Source organism: Canis aureus, chromosome 14, assembly GCF_053574225.1.
Source record: "Canis aureus isolate CA01 chromosome 14, VMU_Caureus_v.1.0, whole genome shotgun sequence".
Taxonomy (NCBI): Eukaryota; Metazoa; Chordata; class Mammalia; order Carnivora; family Canidae; genus Canis; species Canis aureus.
The window spans coordinates 30,967,741-30,981,141 of record NC_135624.1 but is presented as its reverse complement, the minus strand read 5'-3'; the positions used below and the strand labels follow the sequence as shown (position 1 = coordinate 30,981,141).

The following is a 13,401-nucleotide window of genomic DNA, read 5'->3' as shown; positions in this document are numbered from 1 at the left end:
AGCATGGTATATCTTTAAAATTTGGCCAACCACCTGTTATGTTTCTCACATTTAAGAAAGTTAACCTTGTCATTTTGTACCTTGTCCAGTTTGAAGGGGTTTAGCCACTTATTTTTTACTTCTTCCTCATGTCATAATTTCTTAACTCCATGAGAAAAATCTTCTCCCTCTGTTCTGTTATTCTTCTAATTCTCTCTCTCTCTCTCTCTCTCTCTCTCTCCAAAATTTTCTCATTTTTATGGTCTTCTGAAAAGACCACATTGTCCCTTCATTATGTTGTCATTTCTCGGGACACTGGTCATGGAAGTTGGGTTTTTTAATGTAGGTTTTCCATTCGTCTGTGCTACTTCTTAGAGCACACCAGCTGAGTTCAGCAGGACTCATTCATTTCTTTCTATCTTTCTCTTAGATGTCCACGTAAGTTTACTACTTTATCGTTCTGTTATGTTTTTAAACTTCATTCCATTCTCCTCGTGATTTATTTTTCCAACTCAGTGTGTACTATTTATAAAGGGTAGGCAGGAAGCGTGGTCATGGGCCGGCAGTGTGGGAGAGCCCACGTCCCTGGCGGAGGATGTTGGTGGTATTGTCTGTTCCTCCGGTTCACTCAGCGACTGCTGGGGATCAGGTTTATCATTCCTCCGTGCCACTCTTCACCGAAGCCTCACAGATGGAGTTTACCCTGGCTGGACGCATTCCACGCACCACATCATGAGGGATCTTTCTGAAACATAGACCTGGCCGTGTTGCCTCCCTGCTCAGACTCTCACTGAGTTATCACATGACATAGAGGACAACAGAGCAGTAATGACCATCACCACAACCAGTCAGGACACTGAGTCCTCACTGTGTGCTTTAGGCTTTTGGCTCATTGCTTTCATCAATTGTCCAATGATATTTTTAGAAAAGGATTCTTGTTTTACAGGTGAGGAAATTGGAAAGCCAGAGAAATGAACTAACTGGGCCAAGTTCATGCAACAGGGAGGTGGCCGGCGTTTTTGGGAATCCAGATCCTTCACCATGGGGCTAGACTGCTGAGGTCTATGCAGCGTGGCAAACTGAGCTATTTAGCATCTGGTCCTTTGAGAGAGGAATGGCTTGCCTCAGTCACCCTGAGGTACATGGTGATTTAAGGACCACTCTGTCTGACTCCAGAGTTGGCTCCCTAGTCCCTTCCTCTACCGTCTTCTCTGATAGTAAATAATGAGAAACAAACATTGTTTGTAAAGTACCTTAAATACCAAAGATTTTAATACTTTGTGGTCCTCTGAGGTTATTTCTTAACCTGGAGGAAGAAAATTTGTAAGACATCATTTATTCAGAAAAAAAAAATTATGTTACACCATAGAATAGAATTTGGGAAAAAAAAGATGGCCTTATATTTAAATATATATCCTACATCTATTGGATATCTGTTATCTCTTAGGTACTTTCATACCCATATACATATATATTATATATTTTATATAATTTAATATATAATATATATGTAGACACAGATATGTATGTATATACATTACTTCTATGAGGCAAAGTTTTATTCCCATTGTTCAGATGAGAAAACAGAGGCTCAAAGAGGCAAAAGGTGACTTGCCTAAGGTCAAGTGCCCAGTAAGGAGAGAAGATGAGGGATGCAAACCCAGGTCTCTGGCGACAGAAGCTACAGCACTAGGCAGGTGCAAAAGCCTCTTGTGGGTAGCTGCTTCACTCACTCTGTCAGGACCCCAAAACCTGAATGCACCTGGGGGTTGTGGAGAGTATTACAACTTCCCGATATTATTTTCCTTATTCGCCCCTGTGTTCGTGCTTCTTTCTTCTGCAGCCCTTCCCTCTGCCCGTGTGCAGCCATCAATGTCCATGAGGACAGGCCTAGGTCCAAAAACCGAGAGGCCCAAACATGGGGACATTTCTCCAGTTGTCAGAAGGACTTGTGAAAACACGCCACAGCTTGCAAAGAATACAGGCATTGGGAGTCAAGAGCCTGATGCTACTCATGGCTCCTGAATCTCCTGAACTGCTTACCCTTGGGCACGTTACTCTTGGCGCTTTGGTTTGAACATTTACGGATGGAGATAATTGGTGGCTGAGAACATCTTTGTCAGGAAAAGAGAGAAGAATGCAGACACCTGGCTAGCACAGGGCCTGGTTCACACTCAAATGTTCCCTGAATCTCTGAATTGATGCAAGTAACCATTTCTAAGTTGTGTTTGAAGGCCTTTCCCTGCCTTAGGTGACTCTTATTTCCTAGAACTACTTAAATAGCTTCTGGACTGTGCTAGAACAGATCTGGTGAGCAGCACACACAGCTCCTCCAGGACTCCTTCCCCATTCCATGCTCTACCACTTGAGCCACAAAAATGGCCAGATCCTATTATCTATCCTGCATATGCTGCGTCCACATTTGTGGCTCAAGTGAACTTGCATTGTGTTAGTATAGCAGAGGGCTCAGGGAGGAGGTTGGAGGGCACAGTAGTTCAAAATGCCGGCTCTGTGACCCGGGTTCCACCCCAGCTCTGCTACCGTCTTCCTTTATTATCTTGAGCAAATGAACGAACAGTGCCTCCCACATTGGGCTACTGTGAGGGCTAAGTGAATGAAAACCTGCCAGGTACTTAGAATGATTCCTGGCACATACCAGGTGCTCAATAAATACTAGGTATCAATTAGAGAATGATTCCAGACCTTCATCAGCTAGGTTCATTTACCTGCAGATACCAGGCCTCTACCTGCATCTTTCACCTATGCCCATTATGTGGTGAAACATTTAGCAGGCCTCATGCATTGTGTGGTATTTATTTGCTAAATTCTATCCCAGTCCTGAAAGGACTCCATTTCTGCTGAATATCAAAGGTCTCCTTCAGGTCCTGGCCAGCCCTTGCTTGGATCCTGCAAAGTCAGACTTCCTGCGTTCAGTTCCCTGCCTTACTACCGTGATGGCTGTTTAACCTCAGACAAGCTCCTTAATATCTCTGAACTTCAGCTTTCTCGTATGGACATAACAGTACTTCCTTCCCCATTGAGATTATGTAAGAACATATGTGCAAATTACTTCCTAAGATACCCTGCACTTAATATGAACTCAAAAAAGTAAGTTATACTTGCTATTATGCAGTCTCCCAATTTCAGCCTGCGTAGCCTCCACAATTTATACTGCAATATTAATGCTAAGGACAAATCAAGGTGGAAATCCTTTAAAAATTAGTTTTCAGCATTTCATATAAATTAGGCTTCAGGCTAACAGTTTTTAAATTTCTGGTTTCCATTAAAATATTGAAAATTATCCAAATGCAAATCAATCCTTATTGGATTGTGACACATCTCTCCTTCATTTTCTCTCTAAATTTTAAAAATAAAACTATCTCCAGGGACAGAATCACTTTTCCAGAACTGGTCTTTCCACACAAATTAGGACTTGAGTGGATGCTTCCGGAGACCCAAAAACAAGTGGAAGGAGGGTCTTGCCTTTGTTCTTAATAAAGCAGGTGTCCTCCAGCCATCAACGTCCTGGGCTGCAGACCCTGGTGATGTTTGCTGCACAAAGTGAGCCACAGACAAAATGCAGTGCATCCTCCAGTGGAACCAGAAAGTGCACACTTTGATTATGAGGACCCCAGGGACCCAGTCTTCTTCCCTCACCTCCAATCTGACTACTTGGCAACGAATAGCAGGAGATCTTTCTACAGTGACAAAATGCAAATGGAGAAGCTGACTCTGTGAGCCCTTCTGGCTCTAAGCCCCCTGACCTGAAACAGCAGTGGCCCCACGTAGTCTTTGCCCTGGGGTGGGAGGAGGCCCCTGGGCCCACAGAGAACCCTTCCATGGCCAGGGGATGAGGGATGGGGGTGGGGGGACGTGGGGAGGGACTCATCCTTTTCCAAATAAGGTTGCGGAGGGCTTCCTACCTCAGTGATGACCCTCTTATTCCCAGAGATGATAAAACTGGACGAAAGCTGTGGGTTATTGAGATTTCCACCTGTGAGTATGTCAATTGGACACAGTTGGATAGACATTTGTTGAGCACTAGGATCCTAGGCTCTGCGGAAGAGATGGAGATACCACAGACATGGTCTTTGCCCTCTGGGAGTTCAGAAATTAGTAAGGCCTGTGGACCTACAAAAAGGAAGGCTGGCGTATTAGTAAGCCCCCTGGTGCTTCTGTGCAGTCACAGCGATGGAGTTTCTGGAGTTCACTTGGTCTCCATTCTTTTTCTGATATTCTACACAAAACCCATCTGCAAATCAAGCCATCCTTTCCTTTGAAGAGCATTTTGGGTCCAGCCCCATCACAGCATGTGCATAATTGTCACCCTACCCTCGTCTGAGCCAAATTCTCCAGTGGGATTTTTTTTTATGATTTTATTAATTTATTTGATAGAGAGAAAGCACACAAGTAGAGGGAGTGGCAGCCAGAGGCAGAGGGAGAAGAAGTCTCCTCACAGAGCAGCAAGCCAGATGTGGAGCTCAATTCCAGGACCTTGGGATCATGACCTGAGCGAAAGGCAGATGCTTAACTGACTGAGTCATCCAGGTTCCCCTCCAGTGGGACTTCCATAAGAGCCCTCCGGCTTGTCTCTTTAAACCTGGGCTTGCCCTTCCTCCAGTCTGTTCTGTTTGGGGCAGCCAGCATCACCCTTACAACATGGAACTTGGGTTGTTTTCTGAGTCCCCAGAGCTTGGAACTCTCCAGTGCTTTCGCATCTCATAGAGAGAAAACCAATGCAGGTTTCCCCTGCTTTCCAAAAGTAGAATTCTCCTATGGAACTTCTAATAGACCGAAAATAGTGTAAAGCCAAGAAGCAATTACAGTTAACTTATATGGAAAAATGTTAGCATTCCCAGACCCCAAAAAACAAAAATTCCCAGACCCCACCTTTTAGGCTTTTCTGATACACTTAGGACACATCTTGCTAATGGATGCACACAATTAGTTGAGATAAAACACAGATGCTCACAGACACAAAGCTCTGGCGGTTGATGCTGAGATGCTGAGTGTGGTCCCCAAGAAGGAGCTGGGTGCTGTCATTCTCCTTGCTCAGGGTGGCTGTGGCTTCTGTGACATACCAGTCAATTCTAGACACTATTTTTACTTACAGCAAAAGCAAAAATCTTCTTCAGATTTCTTTCAGGTAACAAAAACAGGTACTAATGTAGGTTTTTGTAAAAGCAAATGGCATAACATGAACTTCTGAAAAGGGGCATACCTGTACCCCTATCATGACGCAAGATCCTACTGGGCCTGGCGCTTTGTTCCCTTCAGAGCTCACCTCCTAAATGTGTCCCCACTCTCAGACATCCCTCTCCACTGCAGAGGCAGTGGGCTTCATGCTGGGCTGGAGTGGGCTTCTAGTTCTCCTGCCACAGAGCCTCTGCACTTTCTATTCCCTCTGCCTGGAATGCTCTTCCCAAATATCTTCATGACTCATGGCCTCATTTCTTTCAGGTTTTTGCTCAAATGTCTTCATATCAGAGAGGCCATCTCTGAGCTCCCTGTGAAGGAACAGTCCCACTCTTCCTTATCATTTTCTATCCTGCTTTTGCTGTTATATTTTTCTTCATAGCATTTATCACGTGCCACCACCACCATGTATTAAGTAGTCCTTGGTTTATTTGTGGATTGCCTGTCTCCCACCACTAGTGTGTGAGCAGGCTTTTATCTGCTTTGCACATAGCCAATTTATGAAACTATATCTGATGTAGAATTTTCTTCACAAATAATTTTGAATAGATACATTAATTAATAGGAGCGAGGGGTCAGGAAGGTTTATCCATGGCAGTTTACAGATCTGCAAGTGTAGAGAATTAGAGCATTGATCAACAAATGTTTCTTAAGCATTTCTCACTTAGCATATCAGCTCCAGGGCAGAGGTGGCTTACAGAGGAGGCTCACGGGGATGTAGGTAGAGCTGTAGGTTGGAGGATTACATAATATGACCAATCCAACAGAGTCATCACACTATATGCAGCTCCTTCATGGAACCACAGGTCCGCAGCAGCCACAATGGAATAGAATTTCTTCATAAAATTTAGTTACAAAAAGCAACAATAACTTACTGAACATTGCAGGGTTTAGGCGGCACTTTGTTGGTGCTAAAATCCAGCATTTTGTAAAATGCAGGTATTTGTAAAGTCAGTTACTGACAGAGAAACAAGTCTGTGTATGTTTGTTTCTGGGCTCTGTTCTCCTCCAGCACCTCTGCAGCGCTCTCTTCAGCTTGTTTCCCTGATGCCATCTTGCTAGAATTTCATAAGTGAGTCTGTCCTATTTCAATACACAGACACACACACACATTAACACATATGCATGAATGTACCCATGCAAACATATATACACATAAATTTCCTTTTATATGCATATACATTTCTCTTTATTTTAAGCATTGAATTTGTAGGTTTGTGTTTTAATATGGTTTTAAATGGAAAAGTTTTAAAGCTTTTCAAATTAAAGTTAATTTAAAATACATCTTAAAATGGCTCAGCGGTTGAGTGTCCACCTTTGGCTCAGGTCGTGATCCCGGGGTCCTAGGACCAAGTCACGCATCAGGCTCCCTGCAGGGAGCCTGCTTCTCCCACTGCCTCTATCTCTGCCTCCTTCTCTGTGTCTCTTATGAATAAATAAAATCTTTAAAATTTTTCTAAATAATATTTTACTTAATATATCATACACAGTGGCTCATGCCATCAAATATTTTCCTGGATTTTATGTTCTTTTGTGTATGCACACCCTGGTAAAAATATGCAGTTTCCAGGTGCCTGGGTAGCTCATTTGGTTGAGCGTTAGCCTTCAGCGCAGGTCATGATCCTGGAGTCCTGGATTCAAGCCCCACGTCTGGCTCCCTGCTCAGCAAGGAGCCTGCTTCTCCCTCTCCCTCTGCCACTGCCCCTGCTTGTGAACTCACTCTATCAAATAAATAAATAAAATCTTTTAAAAAATATATTCAGTTTCCTTTTTCTCCCCACAAAAAAAGCTGCAGTGAAAATTCCTTAACAGAAGTTTCTGGTCCTATGCCTGATTATTTCCTTAAAACAGATAACCAAGGGATGCCTGGGTGGCTCAGTCGATTAAGTGTCTGCCTTTCAGCTCAGGTCATGATCTCAGGGTCCTGGGATTGAGCCCTGCATCGGGCTCCCTGCTCAGTGGAAAATCTGCTTCCCTCTCTCCCTCTGCTGCTCCCCCTGCTTGATCTCTCTCCCTCTGTATCAAATAAATAAAATCTTAAAAAAAAAAAAGTTGGGTCAGAGGAATCAAAAGAAATTGATTGTAAAATTCTGCAACATGTTGCCAATTTGCTTTCTACTTCAGGAATAATCAGGTTGCTTTAATAAAAGAAAAAAACTATCTTTAATTTGAGATTTTGTGCTTAGTGGCTCATTTTCCACAGGTAACTCTTTAATCCACTGGCATCTATTGGTGTACATTATAGCATGAGGTGACCATCCATCTTTTTTCCCCAGTAGTTGATTATTAGCGCATCGTTTTACTGACAATTATTTTTTTGCACTGAATTGTTGAGCTGTATGCATCATAATAAAAACTCACTATCTTCTCTTTTGTCCATTTCTGGGCAGCGCACTCCATTTATTTCTTTAGTTTGTCAGTTGAGATTTTCTCGGCTGTCACAGAATTTTACTTACTGAAGCATGATGATTCGTATTACCTTTTGGCTGGGCAAGCCCCCCCACTATCCCCACCCAAATCCTTTTTGTAAAAATGTCTTTGGTACTCTAACTCATGTGTTCTTTTCTATAAAAGATTTATTTATTCATTTCAGAGAGAGAGAGGGCAACAGTGGGGGAAGGGCAGAGGAGGGAGAGGGAGAGAGCAAATCTCAAGCAGACTCCCCTCTGAGCATGAGCCCAATGCAGGGCTCCATCTCATAACCAGATCATGACCTGAGCCAAACCCAAAGTTGAACCCTTAACCAACTGCACTGGCTTCCACTTGGGATTATAATATTGAAGTTATAAAGTGATTCGGGCAGTATTCACACAGTTAACCACAATTAGCATCCCTTCCCTGTATGCCTTCCTCCTTTACCCTCTGTAATGTTGTATACTTTAGATTTTCCCCCCAGTTCTTACACATTTGCTATTATTGTTGTCAAGGATAACCTTTAGTGTTGCACATTGTCGTTGCTATTGTGAATAAGATCACTGTTTCATCACATCCTGTAAATGATGATTGGTGGTACATAGGAAAGCAGTTTATCCATTCATCAAATATCTAGTATTTATTAGGTGCTGAGCAATTAGCAGGCACTGTGCTGAGCACATCCACTCTGCAAGGCACTAGGTGTCAATCGCTGTCTCAAGCAAGCACCATCCTTGCGTTATAATCCAGGTGACAGACAAGCATCAAACAGCCAACCCAGCAAATAAATATTTATAATTTGTGATAAGTGTGCAAGAATATTGTCCACTTTAATAGGTGTTGCCAAATTCATATCTTCAACAACTAGGCATGAAAGTGACTTTACCCCACAACCTAGCCAGAGGAGTATGTCTTCAAATTTTTGATCATTGACAATTTGATGAGTAAGGAAAAAATGCCACACCTCGTGTGTCCATAAACAGTATATTGTCTACTTTTACTTGCCTTTCTTTTTTTTTTTTTTGTCCTATGTCACTGGATCATACTTTTTTAAATGTTACTATTTTCTGCATTTATCCATTTGGATGCATGTGGGGGTAGTTCATAAATTTTCAATGCTGAGTAATATTTCATTATTTTAATGCATCCCAGAATAGGTACCCACTAATGGTGGACATTCGGATTATTTCCAGTTTTAAGCCCTAATGAAGAATGCTATTCCAGACAGTCCTGGGGATGTGTGGTTAGACACATGCAAAGGGGGCTATGGAGTGGAAAGGTGAAATTCTAGGGGGGGACAAATTAAACAGTAATGTGTAAAGTCAAAGTAGCTGCATCATTTCACATCCCCACTGGCATCCTTGCCAATTTGATGATCCTCCACTATATATATTTTTTCTTTTTACAGCCAATCTGGTCGGTGTGGAATGGGTGCGGACTTTAACTTACAGTTCCCAGATTGATTATAGCACTCCGTCTGTTTATCTTTTTTGCACATATTGAATATTCAGATTCAAAATATCTGTTTATCTTTTGCCTTTGTTTTCTATAGGATTGTTTCTATATTCTTATACATTTGTGTAACTTCGTATAAGCTAAAATGAATTCTTGGCTGGTTATGAGTATCACAAATATCTTTTCTTAGTTTTGTGTGTAGTTTTTTTCTTTCCATTTTATTTATGCTAACTTTTAATGTATAGAAATTCTTAAATTTTAATTTAATCAAATATATTCATCTATTCTTTCTAGTTTGTATTCTTTGTTCTTTATTTTTTTTTAAGATTTTTATTTAGTTAGTTGAGAGAGAGAGAGAGAGCACGAGCAGTGGGGGGGGGCAGAGAACGAGGGAGAGGGAGAAGCAGACTCCCCACTGAGCAGGGAGTCCTATGTGGGGCTTGATCCCAGGACCTTGAGATCATGATCTGAGCTGAGGGCAGATGCATAGCCAACCAACTGAGCCACCCAGGTGCTCCTGTGATTTATTTTAATCTATCAAGGTAACAAAAATATTCTCCTAGATTGTCTTCTAAATTCTTTATATTTTTGCCTCTCATGGACTTTAATCCATCTGCAGGTGCTTTTCATGTTTCTTTGGATGGCATTAGACAGGGGTTTACTTTTAATTTATTTTCTAAGTGAATAACAAACTCCTGACATCCTTTATTGAAAAATCCCTCTTTTCTCCTCAGTCCTATGATGCCCAAACTTTGGCCTTCGTGTTTCTGGGTTCTCTGTTGACATCCACTGGTCAATTTTTGGATACCTACATCATGAACATGATACTTTAATTGCTACAACATTATGATAAGTCTCAATATCTGGTACTGCAAGTCTTTCTATTTTGTTCTTCTTTAAGAATATCTTATGTATTTTTGACCCTTTGCCCTTCCATATAAATTTTAGAATCATTTTGAATTCCACTGAGGGTAAAAATACTCAGAGATTTGAGAACTTTACTGTAGCAATTCTTTCCTTTCCATAACATGGTATATAACCCTCTATCTATGTAGGCCTTATTTGATTATTTTAAATTAAATCCCATTATTTTCTCCACTAAATTCATTTCTTTCTGTTTGTTATGGGTACATAGAAATGCAACCGACATTTTATTTTGATTTTATAACCAGCATCCTTGCTAAATTATTATTAATTTTAGTAATTTTTCTGTGGAGATTTTTGGATATTCCACATAGATAATCATTGAAAAATAATGAAAGTATATTTCTTCCTTTCCACACTTCATCACTTTCATTGTGTTTTTGTGTTTGTCCTATTAATTTGGTTAGAATTTTAGAATGGTGTTGAATGAATTTGGTGGTAACTGGCATCCTGGTCTTTAAACAAATGCTCCCGAACCTTTTACCATTGAGCAGGATGTTTGCTTTAGGTATTTTTGGTTTTGTTTCTTGTACATATTCTACATAGTGATTACGAAAGTTTATTTTTACTCTCAGGGGGTTTTTAAATGAAAACATACTGAATTTTATCAATGCTGTTTCATCTCAATGGAATGATTATATGTTTTTTAAAAGCTATAAATGTGAATTACATCAGTTGAGGTGATATTGTTAAACTATCCTTGGATTTCTGGGGAAAATTCAAATTGTTGTCAATTTGAATTATTTTTTTCTATACGTTGTTGAATTTGATTTGCTATATCATGTGTAGGCATTTCTCTCCCTGCTAATGAGTGAGATTTACTAGTTACTTACCTTTACCCACCAACTACATTGGTTTTGGTATCAAAGTTATGTCATCCTCATAAACTGAGTTAGGAGTGTTTGTAATGTTCTGTTCTCTGGAAGAGATAAGAAATTTTTAAATTCTTTCTTCCACAAATATTTTATAAAATGCCCCAGTGAAGGCATCTGGGCCCATTGCTTTCCTTGTGAAAAGATTTTTAATTATAGTTCCATTTATTGACTTTTTCTCCTTTTTCTTGAGTCAGTTCTGGTAAAGATGTATTTTCAGAAATACATCAATTCCATTTCAGATTTTTTATAGCTTTAAACTTCATAACATATTAACTTTTAATTTCTGCAATATCTTTGTCCCATTTCCTATTCTTCATATTGCTCATTTGGACTTTTTCTCTCTCTGTTTCTTTAAGTTTATAAGAATTGCTATCCTTTCTTAGTCTTTTCAGAAAACAAACTTTTGACTTAATTGATCCTCTTTATTGTATATTTGTTTTTAATTTCTTTCTGCTCCTATTTTTTTTCCTTCTACATGCTTTGGATTTATTCTGCTTTTTATTTTTTGCTAAATACTTAAATTGAATGGATAGCACATTAATTTTCAGACTATTTTTAATAAAGCATTTATTACTGTATATTCCTCCATGAGGACTACTAAATTCTGTTCAGTAGTATTTTTTTTAAGATTTTATTCATGAGAGATATATAGAGAGAGGCAGAGACATAGGCAGAGGGAGTCCCATGCAGGGAACCTGATGTGGGACTCGATCCCAAGACCCTGGGATCACGCCCTGAGCTGAAGGCAGATGCTCAATCACTGACCCACCCACCCAAGTGTCCCTTGTTCAGTAGTATTTTCATATTATTCTTTAACTATACATATTTTCCATTATAATATATTCTTAGATCCTTGAGTTAGTGGAAATATTTTTAATTTCCAAACATGATGTTGTCGTAGTTATCTTTTTAAATTTCTTTGTAAATTGATTTTATTAGGCCAGCCCGGGTGGCTCAGCAGTTTAGCGCCACCTTCAGCCCAGGGTGTGATCCTGGAGACCAGGTATGGAGTCCCGCATTGGACTCCCTGCATGGAGCCTGCTTCTCCCTCTGCCTGTGTCTCTGCCTCTCTCTGTGTGTGTCTCTCATGAATGAATAAATAAAATCTTTGAAAAAATAAAAATAAATTGATTTTATTATAGTAATTGACTATAGTTATATGGTAGTAGGTCTTTGAAATTTGCTGAAGCTACCTTCAGGTTTTCTCATAAAATCTTATTTCTAAGTATTCAATGTGTGCATAAAAAGAATTTGTACCATCTAGTTGTTGCATACTGTGTTACATTTCAAGTTTCTTAGTTGTATGAGCTATTCAAATTGTCTCTATCTTTGCTGATTTCTTTTAATCTGCTTGCTCTGTTGACTGCTGAACATGTAAAAAATAGATCACTGATGATAGATTTGTAAATAATGCCATAGACTTACACCATGCTTTTCATTGTGTATTCTGAGATATGTTGTGAAATGTGGTCAAGTTCACAATTTTTAGCTCTTTCTGATGAGTTAAAGTGCTTATCATTTTATAGTGACCTTATCACTACTGTTTTTTTACCTTCAGCTCTCTTTCATATATAGAATCTACACAGCAAAACCAGCTTTGTTTTCACTTTCAAACTTTTCAGTGTATTTTATTACTTTTTAAGGATTTTGTTTATTTTCTTTAGTATGAGCAGGGGGAGGTGCGGGGGGGGGAGAGAGAGAGACAGAGAGAGAGAATCTCAAGCAGACTCCACACTGAGCATGAGCCCGATACAGGGATCAATCTCACAACCCTAAGATCATGACCTGAGCCAGGCCCAAGAATCAGATACTCAGCCTAGAGCCACCCAGGCACCCCTCATTTCAGTGTACCTTAGAAATGTCTTTCTTTTTACTTACCCTAAAAATCGTTATCAGAACTAGAAAGCATGTCCCCTGTCTGTAACATTTTTCTCTGACTACTTTTAAGATTATTCTTGGTTTAATGATTTATCTTTTAGTTTATTGGTTTTTCTATTCTGTTATCTACATTATGCTATTAATATCCTCCAATGGCTGTTTCGGTTTTCAATGTTGTGTTTTCCACTTCTAGAATTTTCATTTTGTGTGTGCAGTTTCTATTTCTCTGCTAAGATTTTATTTGCGGGATCCCTGGGTAGCGCAGCAGTTTGGCGCCTGCCTTTGGCCCAGGGCGCGATCCTGGAGACCCGGGATCGAGTCCCAAGTTGGGCTCCCGATGCATGGAGCCTGCTTCTCCCTCTGCCTGTGTCTCTGCCTCTCTCTCTCTCTCTCTCTGTGTGTGTGTGTGTGTGACTATCATAAATAAATAAAAATTTTAAAAAACTGTTAAGATTTTATTTGCATTCATTGCTGGCATATTTACCTTTCCATCATTGAGAAAAGTTATAAGGGCTATAATAATAGAACTGTTAGCTATTTCTTTTTGGCCCCTTTCCTTTCTTCTGATCTGCCTTTCCAACCATCTAAAAGGCTAAAAACTTCAGCTAGTGAGAGAACAGAGGTGAGGCAGAGTGAGAAAGAGAGAAGCATTCCTAATCACACCTCAAGTTTCAGTTCAAAT

The 13,401-nt window shown here is 40.1% G+C and overlaps 1 protein-coding gene across 3 annotated transcripts in view; it reads left to right on the top strand.

The window, feature by feature from the left end:
* The window catches only part of ADCY8 (adenylate cyclase 8), a 214,798-nt gene that overhangs the window by 39,784 nt on the left and 161,613 nt on the right, over positions 1-13,401 (top strand). The gene's annotated exons all lie outside the window — the stretch shown is intronic.